Raw genomic sequence first — 19,164 nt, 5'->3', positions numbered from 1 at the left:
TTGGGGTCGGGTTGGGGTCGGGGTGGGTTGGGGTCAGTTTGGGGTCGGTTTTGGGATCAGGTTGGTGTTGGTTTGGGATCAGGTTGGTGTTGGTTTGGGGTCGGGGTTGGTTTGGGATCAGTTTGGGGTCGGGTTTGGGGTTGGGGTCGGGTTGGGATCAGTTTGGGGTTGGGATCAGTTTGGGGTCAGTTTGGGGTTGGGGTTGGGGTCGGGTTGGGGTCAGTTTGGGGTCAGTTTGGGGTCGATTTGGTGTCGGGTTGGGGTTTGGGTCGGGTTGGGGTTGGTGGGGTCAGTTTGGGGGTCGGTTTGGAATCAGTTTGGGGTCGGTTTTGAGATCAGTTTGGGATCAGTTTGGGGTCGGGTTGGGGTCGGGGTCGGTTTGGGTTTGGGGTCGGTTTGGGGTCAGTTTGGGGTTGGGTCGGGGTTGGGGTCGGTTTGGGGTCAGTTTGGGGTCGGTTTGGGGTTGGGGTCGGTTTGGGGTCGGTTTTGGGATCGGTTTGGGTCGGGGTCGGGTTGGGGTTGGGGTCGGGGTCAGTTTGGGGTCGGTTTGGGATCAGGTTTGGGGTCGGGTTTGGGGTCGGGGTCCGTTTGGGATCAGTTTGGGGTTTGGGGTCAGGTTTGGGGTTTGGGGTCGGGGTCACAGGGAGACCCAGATCCCAGTGCCGGGGTCTCTGGAGACCCCAAATCTGAGCCCGGGGTCAGGGGGATCCCCAAAATCCCAGTGCTGGATCTGGGGGACACCCCAAATCCCAGCCCAGCTCAGGGGGAGACCCCAAATCCCAGCCCAGGGTTTGGGGAGACCCCAAATCCCAGCCCAGGGTTTGGGGAGACCCCAAATCCCAGCCCAGGGTCAGGGGGAGACCCCAAATCCCAGCCTGGATCTGGGGGAGACCCCAAGATCCCGTCTGGAGTCACCGGAGACCCCAAACCTGAGCCCGGGGTGAGGTGGGGACCCCAAATCCCAACCTGGCATCACATGGGGACCCCAAATGCCAGCCCAGGGTCACCTGGACACCCCAAATCCCAACCGGGGACCCCAAATCTGAGCCCAGGGTCACCTGGACACCCCAAATCCCAGTGCTGGACCAGGTGGATCCCCAAAACCCCAATGCTGCATCAGGAGGACACCCCAAATGCCAGCCCAGGGTCAGGGGGACACCCCAAATCCCAGCCAGGGTCAGGGGGAGACCCCAAATCTGAGCCAGGGTCACTGGGACACCCCAAATCCCAGCCAGGGTCACGGGGACACCCCAAATCTGAACTCAGAGGTCACTGCAGACCCCAAATCCCAACTGGAGTCACCGGAGACCCCAAACCTGAGCCCGGGGTGAGGTGGGGACCCCAAATCCCAACCTGGCATCACATGGGGACCCCAAATCCCGGTGCTGGGTCTGGGGGAGACCCCAAACCTGAGCCCAGAGTTAAAGGGAGACCCCAAATCCCAAGGCCGAGGTCACTGGAGACCCCAAATCTGAGCCCGGGGTCAGTGGGGACCCCAAATCCCAACCCTGGGGTCACTCCGAACACCCCAAATGTCAACCCGGAGACCCCAAATCTGAGCCCAGGGTGAGGGGGAGAACCCAAATCCCAGTGCTGGGTCTGGCGAGACCCCAAATCTGAGCCCAGGGTCTGGGGGGAGACCCCAAATCTGAGCCCAGAGTTAAAGGGAGACCCCAAATGCCAGTGCTGGGACACGGGGAGACCCCAAATATGAGCCCAGGGTTAATGGGAGACCCCAAATCCCAGCCCAGGCCAGAGGGACACCCCAAATCCCAGCCCAGGCCAGAGGGAGACCCCAAATCTGAGCCCAGGGTCTGGGGAGACCCCAAATCTGAGCCCAGAGTTAAAGGGAGACCCCAAATGCCAGTGCTGGGGACATGGGGAGACCCCAAATATGAGCCCAGGGTCAGGGGGAGACCCCAAAGCTGAGCCCAGGGTTAATGGGAGACCCCAAATCCCAGCCCAGGCCAGAGGGAGACCCCAAATCTGAGCCCAGGGTCAGTGGGGAGACCCCAAATCTGAGCCCAGGGTCAGGGGGAGACCCCAAATCCCAGCCCAGGCCAGAGGGAGACCCCAAATCTGAGCCCAGGGTCACCCGGACACCCCAAATCTCAACCCGGGGACCCCAAATCTGAGCCCAAGGGACACCGGGGACCCCAAATCCCAGTTCGGTGTCACCCGGTCCCCTCCCCCCCCGGTGTCACATCCCCCCTGTCCCCCCGGGCACAAAGCAGCTCTGTGCCTCTGTCCGTCTGTCCGTCTGTCCCTCTGTCCCTGTGTCCCTCTGTGCCTCTGTCCCTCTGTCTGTCTGTCCCTCTGTCCCTCTGTCCTTTGTCCCTCTGTCCCTCTGTCCATCTGTCCCTCTGTCCCTCTGTGCCCTCTCTGTCCCTCTGTCCCTTTGTCCCTCTGTCCCCTCTGTCCCTCTGTCCTCTGTCCGTCTGTCCGTCCGGCACCGCCCCTGCAGAAACGAGCCCAGAAAATGAACCCTGTGATAGCGAACCCACAAAAATCAACCCCATAAAACCAAACCCTTAAAAATTCACCCCATAAAACCAAACCCTACGGAAACGAACACGTAAAATTAACCCTATAAAAGCAAAACTTATAAAAATAAACCCTACAAAAACAAACCCTACAGAAACAACCCTAAAAAAACCCATAAAACCAAACCCATAGAAATTAACCCCATAATACCAAACCCAACAAAAATTAACCCTGTATGACCAAACCCGATAGAAATGAACCCAGAAAATTCAGCCCATAAAACCAAACCCTACAGAAACAAACCCGTGAAATTAACCCTATAATACCAAACCCATAAAAATTAACCCCATAAAACCAAACCCTATAAAAATTAACCCCATAACACCAAACCCATAAAAATTAACCCCATAAAACCAAACCCTAGAAGACCAAACCCTATAGAAACGAACCCGTAAAATTAACCCTAAAAAAAACCATAAAACCAAACCCTATAAAAATTAACCCCATAATTCCAAACCCTACAGAAACGAACCCGTAAAATTAACCCTATAATACCAAACTCTATAGAAATAAACCCAGAAAATTAACCCTATAACACCAAAGCCTATAAAAATTAACCATATAAAAACAAACCCTTATAAAAATTAACCCCATAAAACCAAACCCTATAGAAACAACCCTAAAAAAACCCATAAAAACAAGCCCATAAAATTAACCCCATAAAACCAAAACCCATAAAAATTAACCCCATAACACCAAACCCTACAGAAACAAACCCGTAAAATTAACCCTGTAATACCAAACCCATAAAAATTAACCCCATAAAACCAAACCCTATGAGACCAAACCCTATAGAAACGAACCCGTAAAATTAACCCTATAATACCAAATCCAATAAAAACAACCCTAAAAAAACCCATAAAACCAAACCCTATAGAAATTAACCCCATAAAACCAAACCCTATAAAAATGAACCCCATAAAACCAAACCCTACAGAAACAAACCCGTAAAATTAACCCTATAATACCAAACTCTATAAAAATTAACCCCATAAAACCAAACCCTATAAGACCAAACCCTATAGAAACGAACCCATAAAATTACCCCTATAATACCAAATCCAATAAAAACAACCCTAAAAAAACCCATAAAACCAAACCCTATCGAAATTAACCCCATAAAACCAAACCCTATAGAAATTAACCCCATAATACCAAACCCTACAGAAACGAACCCGTAAAATTAACCCTATAATACCAAACCCTAAAAAATGAACCCAGAAAATTGACCCTATAACACCAAAGCCTATAAAAATTAACCATATAAAAACAAACCCCTATAAAAATTAACCCCCTAAAACCAAACCCCATAGAAACAACCCTAAAAAAACCCATAAAAACAAGCCCGTAAAATTAACCCTATAATACCAAAGCCCATAAAAATTAACCCCATAAAACCAAACCCTATAAAAATTAACCCCATAAAACCAAAACCCATAAAACTAACCCTATAATACCAAACCCTATAGAAACGAACCCGCAAAATTAACCCTATAAAAGCAGCCCTATAAAAATTAACCCCATAAAACCAAACCCTACAGAAACGAACCCACAAAATTAACCCTATAACACCAAACCCTATAGAAACGAACCCAGAAAATTAACCCCATAATACCAAACCCTTAAAAATTAACCCTATAAGGCCAAACCCTATAGAAGCGACCCTATAAAAATGAACACTGTAAAACAGCCCTATAAAATCAACCCTACAAAAATCAACCCTACAAAACCCCATAAAAACAAACCCCATGGAAATTAACCCTACAAAAACCAACCCCACAAAAATCAACTCCACAAAACAGCCCTACAAAACCCCATAAAACCCAAACCCCATAGAAATTAACCCTGCAAAAACCATCCCTACAGAAATCAACTCCATAAAACAGCCCTACAAAACCCCATAAAACACAAACCCTATAGAAATTAACCCTACAAAAACCAACCCTACAAAAATCAACTCCATAAAACAGCCCTACAAAACCCCATAAAACCCAAACCCTGTAGAAACAGCCCTGAAAAACCAAACCGCATAAAACAAACCAATAAAAACGAACCCCATAAAACAACCCTACAAAACCCCATAGAGGCAAACCCTATAGAGAAAACCCTACAAAAATCAACCCTACAAAAACCAACCCTGTGGAAATCAACCCTGTGGAAATCAACCCCATTAAAAATCAACCCCATGAAACAGCCCCACAAAACCCCATAGAAACAAACCCTATAAAAATCAACCCCATTAAAAATCAACCCCATAAAACAGCTCTACAAAAACGACACCATAAAAACAAACCCTACAGAAATCAAGGCCACAAAAATCAACCCCATTAAAAATCAGCCCCATGAAACAGCCCCACAAAACCCCATAAAAACAAACCCTATAAAAATCAACCCCATTAAAAATCAACCCCATAAAACAGCCCTACAAAACCCCATAGAAGCAAACCCTATAGAGAAAACCCTACAAAAATCAACCCTACAAATACCAACCCTGTGGAAACCAACCCTGTGGAAATCAACCCCATTAAAAATCAACCCCATAAAACAGCCCTACAAAAACGGCACCATGAAAACAAACCCCACAGAAATCAAGCCCACAAAAATCAGCCCTACAAAAATCAGCCCCATGAAACAGCCCCACAAAAGCCCGTAAAAACAAAACCCTGTAGAAACAGCCCTACAAAAATGACCCCATAAAAACCAACCCTACAGAAACCAAGCCCTACAAAAATCAGCCCTACAAAAATCAGCCCCATAAAACAGCCCTACAAAACCCGGTAAAACCCAAACCCTACAGAAACAACCCCACAAAAATGCCCCCATAGAAGCAAACCCTATAGAAGAAACCCTACAGAAATCAACCCTACAAAAACCGACCCCGTGGAAATCAACCCTGTAAAAATCAACCCCATTAAAAATCAACCCCATAAAACAGCCCTACAAAAACGACACCTTGAAAACAAACCCTACAGAAATCAAGCCTACAAAAATCGGCCCTGATAAAAATCAGCCCCATCAAACAGCCCCTCAAAACCCCATAAAAGCAAACCCTATAAAAATCAACCCCATTAAAAATCAACCCCATAAAACAGGCCTAAAAAACTACACCATGAAAACCAACCCTACAGAAATCAAGGCCACAAAAATCAACCCCATTAAAAATCAGCCCCATGAAACAGCCCCACAAAACCCCATAAAAACAAACCCTGTAAAAATCAACCCCATTAAAAATCAACCCCATAAAACAGCCCTACAAAACCCCATAGAAGCAAACCCTATAGAGAAAACCCTACAAAAATCAACCCTACAAAAACCAACCCTGTGGAAACCAACGCTGTAAAAATCAACCCCATTAAAAATCAACCCCATGAAACAGCCCTACAAAAACGACACCATAAAAACAAACCCTACAGAAACTGAGCCTACAAAAATCAGCCCTACAAAAATCAGCCCCATAAAACAGCCCCACAAAACCCCATAAAAACAAACCCTATAAAAATCAACCCCATTAAAAATCAACCCCATAAAACAGCTCTACAAAAACGACACCATGAAAACCAACCCTACAGAAATCAAGGCCACAAAAATCAACCCCATTAAAAATCAGCCCCATGAAACAGCCCCACAAAACCCCATAGAAACAAACCCTATAAAAATCAACCCCATTAAAAATCAACCCCATAAAACAGCCCTACAAAACCCCATAGAAGCAAACCCTATAGAGAAAACCCTACAAAACTCAACCCTACAAAAACCAACCCTGTGGAAACCAACCCTGTAAAAATCAACCCCATTAAAAATCAACCCCATAAAACAGCCCTACAAAAACGACACCATGAAAACAAACCCCACAGAAATCAAGCCTACAGAAATCAGCCCTACAAAAATCAGCCCCATGAAACAGCCCCACAAAAGCCCGTAAAAACAAAACCCTGTAGAAACAGCCCTACAAAAATGACCCCATAAAAACCAACCCTAGAGAAACCAAGCCCTACAAAAATCAGCCCTACAAAAATCAGCCCCATAAAACAGCCCTACAAAACCCGGTAAAACCCAAACCCTACAGAAACAACCCCACAAAAATGACCCCATAGAAGCAAACCCTATGGAAGAAACCCTACAGAAATCAACCCTGTAAAAATCAACCCCATTAAAAATCAACCGCATAAAACAGCCCTACAAAAACGACCCCATAAAAACAAACCCTGCAGAAATCAAGCCTACAAAAATCGGCCCTGATAAAAATCAGCCCCATCAAACAGCCCCTCAAAACCCCATAAAAGCAAACCCTATAAAAATCAACCCCATTAAAAATCAACCCCATAAAACAGCCTTACAAAACCCCATAGAAGCAAACCCTATAGAGAAAACCCTACAAAAATCAACCCTACAAAAACCAACCCTGTGGAAACCAACCCTGTGGAAATCAACCCCATTAAAAATCAACCCCATTAAAAATCAACCCCATAAAACAGCCCTACAAAAACGACACCCTGAAAACAAACCCCACAGAAATCAAGCCCACAAAAATCAGCCCTACAAAAATCAGCCCCATGAAACAGCCCCACAAAAGCCCATAAAAACAAAACCCTGTAGAAACAGCCCTACAAAAATGACCCCATAAAAACCAACCCTAGAGAAACCAAGCCCTACAAAAATCAGCCCTACAAAAATCAGCCCCATAAAACAGCCCTACAAAACCCGGTAAAACCCAAACCCTACAGAAACAACCCCACAAAAATGACCCCATAGAAGCAAACCCTATAGAGAAAACCCTACAAAAATCAACCCTATAAACATCGACCCTGTGGAAACCATCCCTGTAAAAATCAACCCCATTAAAAATCAACCCCATAAAACAGCCCTATAAAACCCCATAGAAGCAAACCCTATAGAGAAAACCCTACAAAAATCAACCCTACAAAAACCAACCCTGTGGAAATCAACCCTGTAAAAATCAACCCCATTAAAAATCAACCCCATAAAACAGCCCTAAAAAACGACACCATGAAAACCAACCCTACAGAAATCAAGCCTACAAAAATCAGCCCTACAAAAATCAGCCCCATAAAACAGCCCCACAAAACCCCATAAAAACAAACCCTATAAAAATCAACCCCATTAAAAATCAACCCCATAAAACAGGCCTAAAAAACGACACCATGAAAACCAACCCTACAGAAATCAAGGCCACAAAAATCAGCCCCATTAAAAATCAGCCCCATGAAACAGCCCCACAAAACCCCATAGAAACAAACCCTGTAAAAATCAACCCCATTAAAAATCAACCCCATGAAACAGCCCTACAAAACGACACCATGAAAACAAAACCCTAGAGAAATCAAGGCCACAAAAATCAACCCCATTAAAAATCAGCCCCATGAAACAGCCCCACAAAACCCCATAAAAACAAACCCTATAAAAATCAACCCCATTAAAAATCAACCCCATAAAACAGCCCTACAAAAATGACCCCATAGAAGCAAACCCTATAGAGAAAACCCTACAAAAATCAACCCTACAAAAACCAACCCTGTGGAAACCAACCCTGTGGAAATCAACCCCATTAAAAATCAACCCCATAAAACAGCCCTACAAAAACGACACCATGAAAACAAACCCCACAGAAATCAAGCCCACAAAAATCAGCCCTACAAAAATCAGCCCCATAAAACAGCCCTACAAAACCCAGTAAAACCCAAACCCTACAGAAACAACCCCACAAAAATGACCCCATAGAAGCAAACCCTATAGAAGAAACCCTACAGAAATCAACCCTACAAAAACCGACCCCGTGGAAATCAACCCTGTAAAAATCAACCCCATTAAAAATCAACCCCATAAAACAGCCCTACAAAAACGACACCTTGAAAACAAACCCTACAGAAATCAAGCCTACAAAAATCGGCCCTGATAAAAATCAGCCCCATCAAACAGCCCCTCAAAACCCCATAAAAGCAAACCCTATAAAAATCAACCCCATTAAAAATCAACCCCATAAAACAGCCCTAAAAAACGACACCATGAAAACCAACCCTACAGAAACCAAGCCTACAAAAATCAGCCCTAATAAAAATCAGCCCCATGAAACAGCCCCACAAAACCCCATAGAAACAAACCCTATAAAAATCAACCCCATTAAAAATTAACCCCATAAAACAGCCCTGCAGAAACGACCCCATAAAAACAAACCCTACAGAAATCAAGCCTACAAAAATCAGCCCTACAAAAATCAGCCCCATAAAACAGCCCTACAAAACCCGGTAAAACCCAAACCCTACAGAAACAACCCCACAAAAATGACCCCATAGAAGCAAACCCTATAGAAGAAACCCTACAGAAATCAACCCTACAAAAACCGACCCCGTGGAAATCAACCCTGTAAAAATCAACCCCATTAAAAATCAACCCCATAAAACAGCCCTACAAAACCCCATAGAAGCAAACCCTATAGAGAAAACCCTACAAAAATCAACCCTACAAAAACCAACCCTGTAAAAATCAACCCCATTAAAAATCAACCCCATTAAAAATCAACCCCATGAAACAGCCCTACAAAAACGACACCATGAAAACAAACCCCACAGAAATCGAGCCTACAAAAATCAGCCCTAATAAAAATCAGCCCCATGAAACAGCCCCACAAAAGCCCGTAAAAACAAAACCCTGTAGAAACAGCCCTACAAAAATGACCCCATAAAAACCAACCCTACAGAAACCAAGCCCTACAAAAATCAGCCCTACAAAAATCAGCCCCATAAAACAGCCCTACAAAACCCGGTAAAACCCAAACCCTACAGAAACAACCCCACGAAAATGACCCCATAGAAGCAAACCCTATAGAGAAAACCCTACAAAAATCAACCCTACAAAAACCAACCCTGTGGAAATCAACCCTGTAAAAATCAACCCCATTAAAAATCAACCCCATGAAACAGCCCTACAAAACCCCATAAAAACAAACCCTATAAAAATCAACCCCATTAAAAATCAACCCCATAAAACAGCCCTACAAAAACGACACCATAAAAACAAACCCTACAGAAACCAAGCCCTACAAAAATCAGCCCTACAAAACCCCATAGAAACAAACCCTATAAAAATCAACCCCATTAAAAATCAACCCCATAAAACAGCCCTACAAAACCCCATAGAAGCAAACCCTATAGAGAAAACCCTACAAAAATCAACCCTACAAAAACCGACCCTGTGGAAATCAACGCTGTAAAAATCAACCCCATTAAAAATCAACCCCATAAAACAGCCCTACAGAAATGACACCATAAAAACAAACCCTAGAGAAACCGAGCCTACAAAAATCAGCCCTACAAAAATCAGCCCCATGAAACAGCCCCACAAAACCCCACAAAACCCAAACCCTACAGAAACAACCCCACAAAAATGACCCCAAAAAAATCAACCCTGTGTGTCGCTGACATTTTTTTTCATGGAAATCCTTTCTTTGGGATTTGTGCATCTTCTGGGAGGCTGGGTCAGGGGGTGGTTTATCGGGGACGGGGGGTGGTTTATCGGGGACGGGGGGGTGGTTTATCGGGGGTGGTTTATCAGGGACGGGGGGTGGTTTATCGGGGGTGGTTTATCAGGGACGGGGGGGTGGTTTATCGGGGGTGGTTTATCGGGGACGGGGGGGTGGTTTATCGGGGGTGGTTTATCGGGGACGGGGGGGTGGTTTATCGGGGGTGGTTTATCGGGGACGGGGGGGTGGTTTATCGGGGGTGGTTTATCAGGGACGGGGGGGGTGGTTTATCGGGGGTGGTTTATCGGGGACGGGGGGGGTGGTTTATCGGGGGTGGTTTATCGGGGACGGGGGGGTGGTTTATCGGGGGTGGTTTATTGGGGACGGGGGAGTGGTTTATCGGGGATGATTTATCAGGGACGGGGGGGTGGTTTATCGGGGATGATTTATCAGGGACGGGGGGGTGGTTTATCGGGGTTGGTTTATCAGGGACGGGGGGTGGTTTATCGGGGATGATTTATCAGGGACGGGGGGGTGGTTTATCGGGGTTGGTTTATCGGGGACGGGGGGTGGTTTATCGGGGGTGGTTTATCGGGGACGGGGGGGTGGTTTATCGGGGGTGGTTTATCAGGGACGGGGGGGGTGGTTTATCGGGGGTGGTTTATCGGGGACGGGGGGGGTGGTTTATCGGGGGTGGTTTATCGGGGACGGGGGGGTGGTTTATCGGGGGTGGTTTATCGGGGACGGGGGGGTGGTTTATCGGGGGTGGTTTATCGGGGACGGGGGGGTGGTTTATCGGGGGTGGTTTATCGGGGACGGGGGGGTGCTTTATCGGGGACGGGGGGGTGGTTTATCGGGGGTGGTTTATCGGGGACGGGGGGGTGGTTTATCGGGGGTGGTTTATCGGGGACGGGGGGGTGGTTTATCGGGGGTGGTTTATCGGGGGTGGTTCCCATCTCCGCCGCCTCTCCTGCGTCCTGGTGGCGAGGGCGGGGCAGGGGCATCCCGAGGGCGCTGCCTGTGCTGCCCAGCCTGGCGGGGGAGATGCCATGGGGCGGGTGGAAGATTCACCTGCTGCGTTTGCACCGGAGGGGAAGATGGCACGTGTGGCAGACGTTTCCTCACAGAAATCCTTTCTTTGGGATTTCTGCGTCTTCTGGAGGGCAGAGGCCTCCGAAGAGAAGGTAAACAATTGTTATCAGAAGGCTGCGTGTTCGAATCACGTCGGGGTCACCACATGTTACCGCGCCTGAGGGGGTCGCTGGTGGCGAGAGAGAGACGGTGAATCTTGTTTCTCGATCAGAGGGCTGATTTATTGAGATATCACATATAATACATGAAGACTGTGCTGAATAGAATAAAGAGAGAGGTTTGCAGAGCTGCTAGGCTGGCTGGAATAGACAGAAAGAATCCACACCAAAGCTGTGCCCAAGGACTCGGTCCCCCGGCTTGCACTTTGTGATTGGCCCTTAATTACGAACAAGAAGCATGAGCCGATCAAGAAACCCCTGTTGCATTCCACAGCAGCTGATAACAATTGTTTACCTTCTCTTCGGAGGCCCCTGCCCTCCAGAAGACGCAGAAATCCGAAAGAAAGGATTTCTGTGGAGAAATGTCTGCGACGGGCGCAGCTGGAGGAGACCACGGCTGGTTTGCTGTGGGGAACAAACATCTCCAGAGCCCAGATGGGATTGCTGGGGAAGGTTCTGCTCCCTCACTGCTGGCATGGCATGCCGCAGTGGTGTTGGGGAAAGGCAGCGTGCCACCACCCGAGCTGCCATTGTGCTGGAAGAGGGGTGCAGGCAGTGAGAATGCACAGCCTGTGCCATGGGTGCTGCAGCAGGGTGCAGTCTGCGGGAATGCACAGCCTGTGCCATGGGTGCAGCAGGGAATGCACAGCCTGTGCCATGGGTGCTGCAGCAGGGAATGCAGAGCCTGTGCCATGGGTGCTGCAGCAGGGTGCAGCCTGTGGGAATGCAGAGCCTGTGCCATGGGTGCTGCAGCAGGGTGCAGCCTGTGGGAATGCAGAGCCTGTGCCATGGGTGCTGCAGCAGGGTGCAGGCAGTGGGAATGCACAGCCTGTGCCATGGGTGCTGCAGCAGGGAATGCAGAGCCTGTGCCATGGGTGCTGCAGCAGGGTGCAGCAGGGAATGCACAGCCTGTGCCATGGGTGCTGCAGCAGGGTGCAGCCTGCGGGAATGCACAGCCTGTGCCATGGGTGCTGCAGCAGGGTGCAGGCACTGGGAATGCAGAGCCTGTGCCATGGGTGCTGCAGCAGGGTGCAGCCTGTGGGAATGCAGAGCCTGTGCCATGGGTGCTGCAGCAGGGTGCAGCCTGCAGGAATGCAGAGCCTGTGTCCTGGGTGCTGCAGCAGGGTGCAGGCAGTGGGAATGCACAGCCTGTGCCATGGGTGCTGCAGCAGGGTGCAGCCTGCCGGAATACAGAGCCTGTGCCATGGGTGCTGCAGCAGGGTGCAGCCTGTGGGAATGCACAGCCTGTGCCATGGGTGCTGCAGCAGGGTGCAGCAGGGAATGCACAGCCTGTGCCATGGGTGCTGCAGCAGGGTGCAGCCTGCGGCAATGCAGAGCCTGTGCCATGGGTGCTGCAGCAGGGAATGCAGAGCCTGCGGGAATGCACAGCCTGTGCCATGGGTGCTGCAGCAGGGTGCAGGCAGTGGGAATGCACAGCCTGTGCCATGGGTGCTGCAGCAGGGAATGCAGAGCCTGTGCCATGGGTGCTGCAGCAGGGTGCAGCAGGGAATGCACAGCCTGTGCCATGGGTGCTGCAGCAGGGTGCAGCCTGCGGCAATGCAGAGCCTGTGCCATGGGTGCTGCAGCAGGGAATGCAGAGCCTGCGGGAATGCACAGCCTGTGCCATGGGTGCTGCAGCAGGGTGCAGCAGGGAATGCACAGCCTGTGCCATGGGTGCTGCAGCAGGGTGCAGCCTGCGGGAATGCACAGCCTGTGCCATGGGTGCTGCAGCAGGGTGCAGGCACTGGGAATGCAGAGCCTGTGCCATGGGTGCTGCAGCAGGGTGCAGCCTGTGGGAATGCAGAGCCTGTGCCATGGGTGCTGCAGCAGGGTGCAGCCTGCAGGAATGCAGAGCCTGTGTCCTGGGTGCTGCAGCAGGGTGCAGGCAGTGGGAATGCACAGCCTGTGCCATGGGTGCTGCAGCAGGGTGCAGCCTGCCGGAATACAGAGCCTGTGCCATGGGTGCTGCAGCAGGGTGCAGCCTGTGGGAATGCACAGCCTGTGCCATGGGTGCTGCAGCAGGGTGCAGCAGGGAATGCACAGCCTGTGCCATGGGTGCTGCAGCAGGGTGCAGCCTGCGGCAATGCAGAGCCTGTGCCATGGGTGCTGCAGCAGGGAATGCAGAGCCTGCGGGAATGCACAGCCTGTGCCATGGGTGCTGCAGCAGGGTGCAGGCAGTGGGAATGCACAGCCTGTGCCATGGGTGCTGCAGCAGGGAATGCAGAGCCTGTGCCATGGGTGCTGCAGCAGGGTGCAGCAGGGAATGCACAGCCTGTGCCATGGGTGCTGCAGCAGGGTGCAGCCTGCGGCAATGCAGAGCCTGTGCCATGGGTGCTGCAGCAGGGAATGCAGAGCCTGCGGGAATGCACAGCCTGTGCCATGGGTGCTGCAGCAGGGTGCAGCAGGGAATGCACAGCCTGTGCCATGGGTGCTGCAGCAGGGTGCAGCCTGCGGGAATGCACAGCCTGTGCCATGGGTGCTGCAGCAGGGTGCAGGCACTGGGAATGCAGAGCCTGTGCCATGGGTGCTGCAGCAGGGTGCAGCCTGTGGGAATGCAGAGCCTGTGCCATGGGTGCTGCAGCAGGGTGCAGCCTGCAGGAATGCAGAGCCTGTGTCCTGGGTGCTGCAGCAGGGTGCAGGCAGTGGGAATGCACAGCCTGTGCCATGGGTGCTGCAGCAGGGTGCAGCCTGCGGGAATACAGAGCCTGTGCCATGGGTGCTGCAGCAGGGAATGCAGAGCCTGCGGGAATGCACAGCCTGTGCCATGGGTGCTGCAGCAGGGTGCAGCAGGGAATGCAGAGCCTGTGCCATGGGTGCTGCAGCAGGGTGCAGCCTGTGGGAATGCACAGCCTGTGCCATGGGTGCTGCAGCAGGGTGCAGCAGGGAATGCACAGCCTGTGCCATGGGTGCTGCAGCAGGGTGCAGCAGGGAATGCACAGCCTGTGCCATGGGTGCTGCAGCAGGGTGCAGCCTGTGGGAATGCACAGCCTGTGCCATGGGTGCTGCAGCAGGGTGCAGGCAGTGGGAATGCACAGCCTGTGCCATGGGTGCTGCAGCAGGGAATGCACAGCCTGTGTCCTGGGTGCTGCAGCAGGGTGCAGCCTGCAGGAATGCAGAGCCTGTGCCATGGGTGCTGCAGCAGGGTGCAGGCATGTGGAAATGCACAGCCTGTGCCATGGGTGCTGCAGCAGGGAATGCACAGCCTGTGCCATGGGTGCTGCAGCAGGGTGCAGCCTGTGGGAATGCAGAGCCTGTGCCATGGGTGCTGCAGCAGGGTGCAGCCTGCAGGAATGCACAGCCTGTGCCATGGGTGCTGCAGCAGGGAATGCACAGCCTGTGCCATGGGTGCTGCAGCAGGGAATGCACAGCCTGTGCCATGGGTGCTGCAGCAGGGAATGCACAGCCTGTGCCATGGGTGCTGCAGCAGGGTGCAGCCTGCGGCAATGCACAGCCTGTGCCGTGGGTGCTGCAGCAGGGTGCAGCCTGCGGGAATGCACAGCCTGTGTCCTGGGTTTGGCCTGGGCCGTTGGGCTCAGGAGGTTCCTGGGCCGGCCCCTACTGCGTGGCCTCCTGATGGTTTTGGGGATTCTGGTTCCTCCTACCGCTCCTGGTCCCCCTTTGTGAGCCAGTTTTGGGGTTCCTGGTCCAGCATGGGCCAGGGCCCCCAGGGCCTTTCCTTCTCTGGCACTGCTCTGCTCGGCTGCTGCTCTTTTGTTTTCAATAAAAAAAAGAAAATTTAAAATTAAATAAACAAGATTGAAAATAGCGGGCAGCAGCTCTGAAGCGCTGAAGGACCAGAAAAGGACATTCCAAAGTTGCTCAAATTGTTTGAAATTGTTGTAAGACTGTCAATGGTTTGTGATAACTATTGATGGGACTCTTTTGCAGCAAGTCTGTTTCAGGACCAAAAGGATTCTCAGATATTCCAAGGAAACAACTTCAGCTCGTGAACTGTTCCTGAAACTCAGCTGCTTGGGCTTGAATTCTCTTTGCATTGTTTCTTGCATTTTCTTATGTTGTAGGATTGTTTTAGTGATTTGTTAGTACTGTGTATTTTACAGGTGAAGAAATTTCCTGTTCATTCCACATCAGCACTTTTCTTTTTAATTTATACAATTTCGAAAGGTGAGATGTCGCGGACATTTTTCCACAGAAATCCTTTCTTTGGGGTTGTCCCTTTTCTGGGAAGCCGAGGGCCCCAGAAGAAGAGAATGTAAACAATTGTTATCAGCTGCTGTGGGATGCAGTGGGATGCACCTTGATTGGCTCATGCTCCCATGTTTATAATTAGGGGCCAATCACAGGAGCAAGTGGGGATAGAGCCCCTGGACACAACTTTGGTATGGATTCTTTCTTGCTATTCTTAGCTTAGCAGCATCTGCAAACCTCTCTCTTTATTCTATTTAGTACAGTTATAATGTATTATAGATCATATATAGTTGTATTATAGATCATATACAGTCATAATGTATTATATATCATATATAGTTATAATGTATTGTATATCATACATAGCTATACTGTATTATATATCATATATAATGTATTGTATATCATATATGTATTGTATATCATATATAGTTATAATGTATTATATATCATATATAGTTATAATGTATTGTATATCATATATAGTCATAATGTATTATATATCAGATATAGTAATAATGTATTATAGATCATATATAATGTATTATAGATCATATATAGTTATAATGTATTATAGATCATATATGGTCATAATGTATTATAGATCATATACAGTTATAATGTATTATATATCATATATAGTCATAATGTATTGTATATCATATATAGTCATAATGTATTATAGATCATATATAGTCATAATGTATTATATATCATATATAATGTGTTGTATATCATATATAGTCATAATGTATTATATATCATATATAGTTATAATGTATTGTATATCATATATAGTTATAATGTATTATAGATCATATATAGTTGTATTATATATCATATATAGTGATAATGTATTATATATCATATATAGTTATAATGTATTATAGATCATATATAGTCATAATGTATTATAGATCATATATAGTCATAATGTATCGTAAATCATATATAGTCATAATGTATCATAGATCATATATAGTGATAATGTATTATATATCATATATAGTTATAATGTATTATAGATCACATATAGTCATAATGTATTATAGATCATATATAGTTATAATGTATTGTATATCATATATAGTCATAATGTATTATAGGTCATATATAGTTATAATGTATTATATATCACATATAGTCATAATGTATTATAGATCATATATAATGTATTATAGATCATACATAGTTGTAATGTATTATAGATCATATACAGTCGTAATATATTATATATCATACATAGTCGTAATGTATTGTATATCATATATAGTCATAATGTATTGTATATCATATATAGTTATAATGTATTATAGATCATATATAGTCATAATGTATTATAGATCATATAAAGTCATAATGTATCATATATAGTGATAATATATTATATATCATACATAGTCGTAATGTATTGTATATCATATATAGTCGTAATGTATTATAGATCATATATAGTCGTAATGTATTGTATATCATATATAGTCATAATGTATTATATATCATATATAGTTATAATGTATTATAGATCATATATAGTCATAATGTATTAAAGATCATATATAATGTATTATATATCATATATAGTTATAATGTATTATAGATCATATATGGTCATAATGTATTATAGATCATATATAGTCATAATGTATTGTACATCATATTTAGTCATAATGTATTATATATCATATATAGTCATGTGTTGTATATCATATATAGTCATAATGTATTGTATATCATATATAGTTGTATTATATATCATATATAGTGATAATGTATTATATACCATATACAGTTATGATGTATTATAGCTGACAGATCAATCAATCCCGCCTTCTGATCAGGACACGAGGTTCTCGTCCTTCTCTCACCCTCAACGACGCACTCAGGTCACTGCAATATCCCAGTTTGTCCCAGTCCCTCCCAGTTTGTTCCAGTTAATCCCAGTTCCCTCCCACTCTGTCCCAGTCCATCCCAGTTCATTCCCAGTTTGGTCCCAATCTCTCCAATCCATTCCCAGTTTATCTCAGTTTATCCCAGTCCCTCCCAGTTTGGTCCTGCTCTGTCCCAGTTTATCCCAGTCAATCCCAGTTTGCTCCCAGTCCATCCCGGTCTGTCCCACTCCATCCCAGTCCCTCCCAGTTTGGTCCCAGTCTCTCCAATCCATTCCCAGTTTATCCCAGTCTATTCCCAGTCCCTCCAATCCATTCCCAGTCCCTCCAATCCATTCCCAGTCCATCCCAGTTTATCCCAGTCCATCCCAGTATATCCCAGTTTATCCCAGTATGGTCCCAGTCCCTCCCAGTTCAATCCCAGTCCATCCCAGTCCCTCCCAGTCGGTCCCAGTTCGATCCCAGTCCCTCCAATCCATTCCCAGTCCATCCCAGTCCATCCCAGTTCCCTCCCAGTCCCAAACTGGTTTTCCCTCCCCTGGACTGGGAAAAAAAAAAAAAAAAAAAAAAAAAAAAAAAAAAAAAAAAAAAAAAAAAAAAAGTGACAAAAACAAATTGAGAAAAAATTGAGAAAAATCCGAAATTGGAGAATTTTAATCACGGGGAGGGGGAGGGGAGGGAGGGGGAGGGGCAGGTCCTGGCAGGGTGACAGGGCCAGGTCCTGGCAGGGCCATGGGAAAGTTCTGGAAGGTCCTGGCAGGGCCATAGAGAGCGGCCACAGGTCCTGGCAGGGCCATAAACAGGGACAAGTCCCAACAGGTCCTGGCAGGTACATAGAGAGGAACCACAGGTCCTGGCAGGGCCATGGGAATGTTCTGGAAGGTCCTGGCAGGGCCATGGACATTCCCAGGTCCTGGCAGGGCCATAGAGAGCAGCACCCACAGGTCCTGGCAGGTACATAAACAGGGACAAGTCCCTACAGGTCCTGGCAGGGCCATGGGAATGTTCTGGAAGGTCCTGGCAGGGCCATGGACAGGGACGAGTCCCAACAGGTCCTGGCAGGTACATAAACACTCCCAGGTCCTGGCAGGGCCATGGAGAGCAGCCCCAGGTCCTGGCAGGGCCATAAACAGGGACAACTCCCCACAGGTCCTGGCAGGTACATAAACACTCCCAGGTCCTGGCAGGGCCATGGGAATGTTCTGGAAGGTCCTGGCAGGGCCATGGACATTCCCAGGTCCTGGCAGGGCCATAGAGAGCGGCCACAGGTCCTGGCAGGTACATAAACATTCCCAGGTCCTGGCAGGGCCATAAACAGGGACAGGTCCCCACAGGTCCTGGCAGGGCCATGGACATTCCCAGGTCCTGGCAGGGCCATAGAGAGCAGCACCCACAGGTCCTGGCAGGTACATAAACAGGGACAAGTCCCTACAGGTCCTGGCAGGGCCATGGGAATGTTCTGGAAGGTCTGGCAGGGCCATGGACAGGGACGAGTCCCAGCAGGTCCTGGCAGGTACATAAACACTCCCAGGTCCTGGCAGGGCCATGGAGAGCAGCCCCCACAGGTCCTGGCAGGGCCATGGGAATGTTCTGGAAGGTCCTGGCAGGTTCAGGGTCAGGGGTCAGGGGTCAGAGGTCAGGGGTCAGTCCATAAAGTGCCGACAGCGCCGAGCCCGGGGGGGACCCCAAAACCCCCCCAGAGCCCCCCGGAATTGCATTGATCCGACAGTCACCCACTGGGGGGGGGTGGGTGGGGGTCCCAGGGGGGTCCCAGAGAGGTTTGGGGGTCCCCAGGGACATCTGGGGGGGATTTTGGGGGGATTTGGGGGTCCCCAGGGGGATCTGGGGGGTCCTG

General features: G+C 48.2%; 1 long non-coding RNA gene across 3 annotated transcripts; it reads left to right on the top strand.

Annotated features, from left to right (window-relative positions):
• The first annotated feature begins 18,284 nt into the window (after positions 1–18,284).
• On the top strand, positions 18,285–18,868 carry LOC134434562 (uncharacterized). 3 transcript variants are annotated; one of them, XR_010031879.1, is made up of 4 exons: positions 18,285–18,323; positions 18,362–18,420; positions 18,459–18,518; positions 18,578–18,656. It is a non-coding gene; the product is annotated as an uncharacterized LOC134434562 (long non-coding RNA). The 3 variants fall into 3 exon arrangements; XR_010031880.1 differs by lacking the exon at positions 18,285–18,323 and adding an exon at positions 18,841–18,868 and having other exon boundaries at positions 18,343–18,420; positions 18,578–18,605; XR_010031878.1 differs by lacking the exon at positions 18,285–18,323 and having other exon boundaries at positions 18,343–18,420.
• Positions 18,869–19,164: the final 296 nt, after the last annotated feature.

The sequence above is a fragment of the Melospiza melodia genome, unplaced genomic scaffold, assembly GCF_035770615.1.
Source record: "Melospiza melodia melodia isolate bMelMel2 unplaced genomic scaffold, bMelMel2.pri scaffold_419, whole genome shotgun sequence".
NCBI lineage: Eukaryota > Metazoa > Chordata > Aves > Passeriformes > Passerellidae > Melospiza > Melospiza melodia.
Note: the sequence above shows the minus strand (reverse complement) of the source record. Positions and strands in the feature narration are given on the sequence as shown.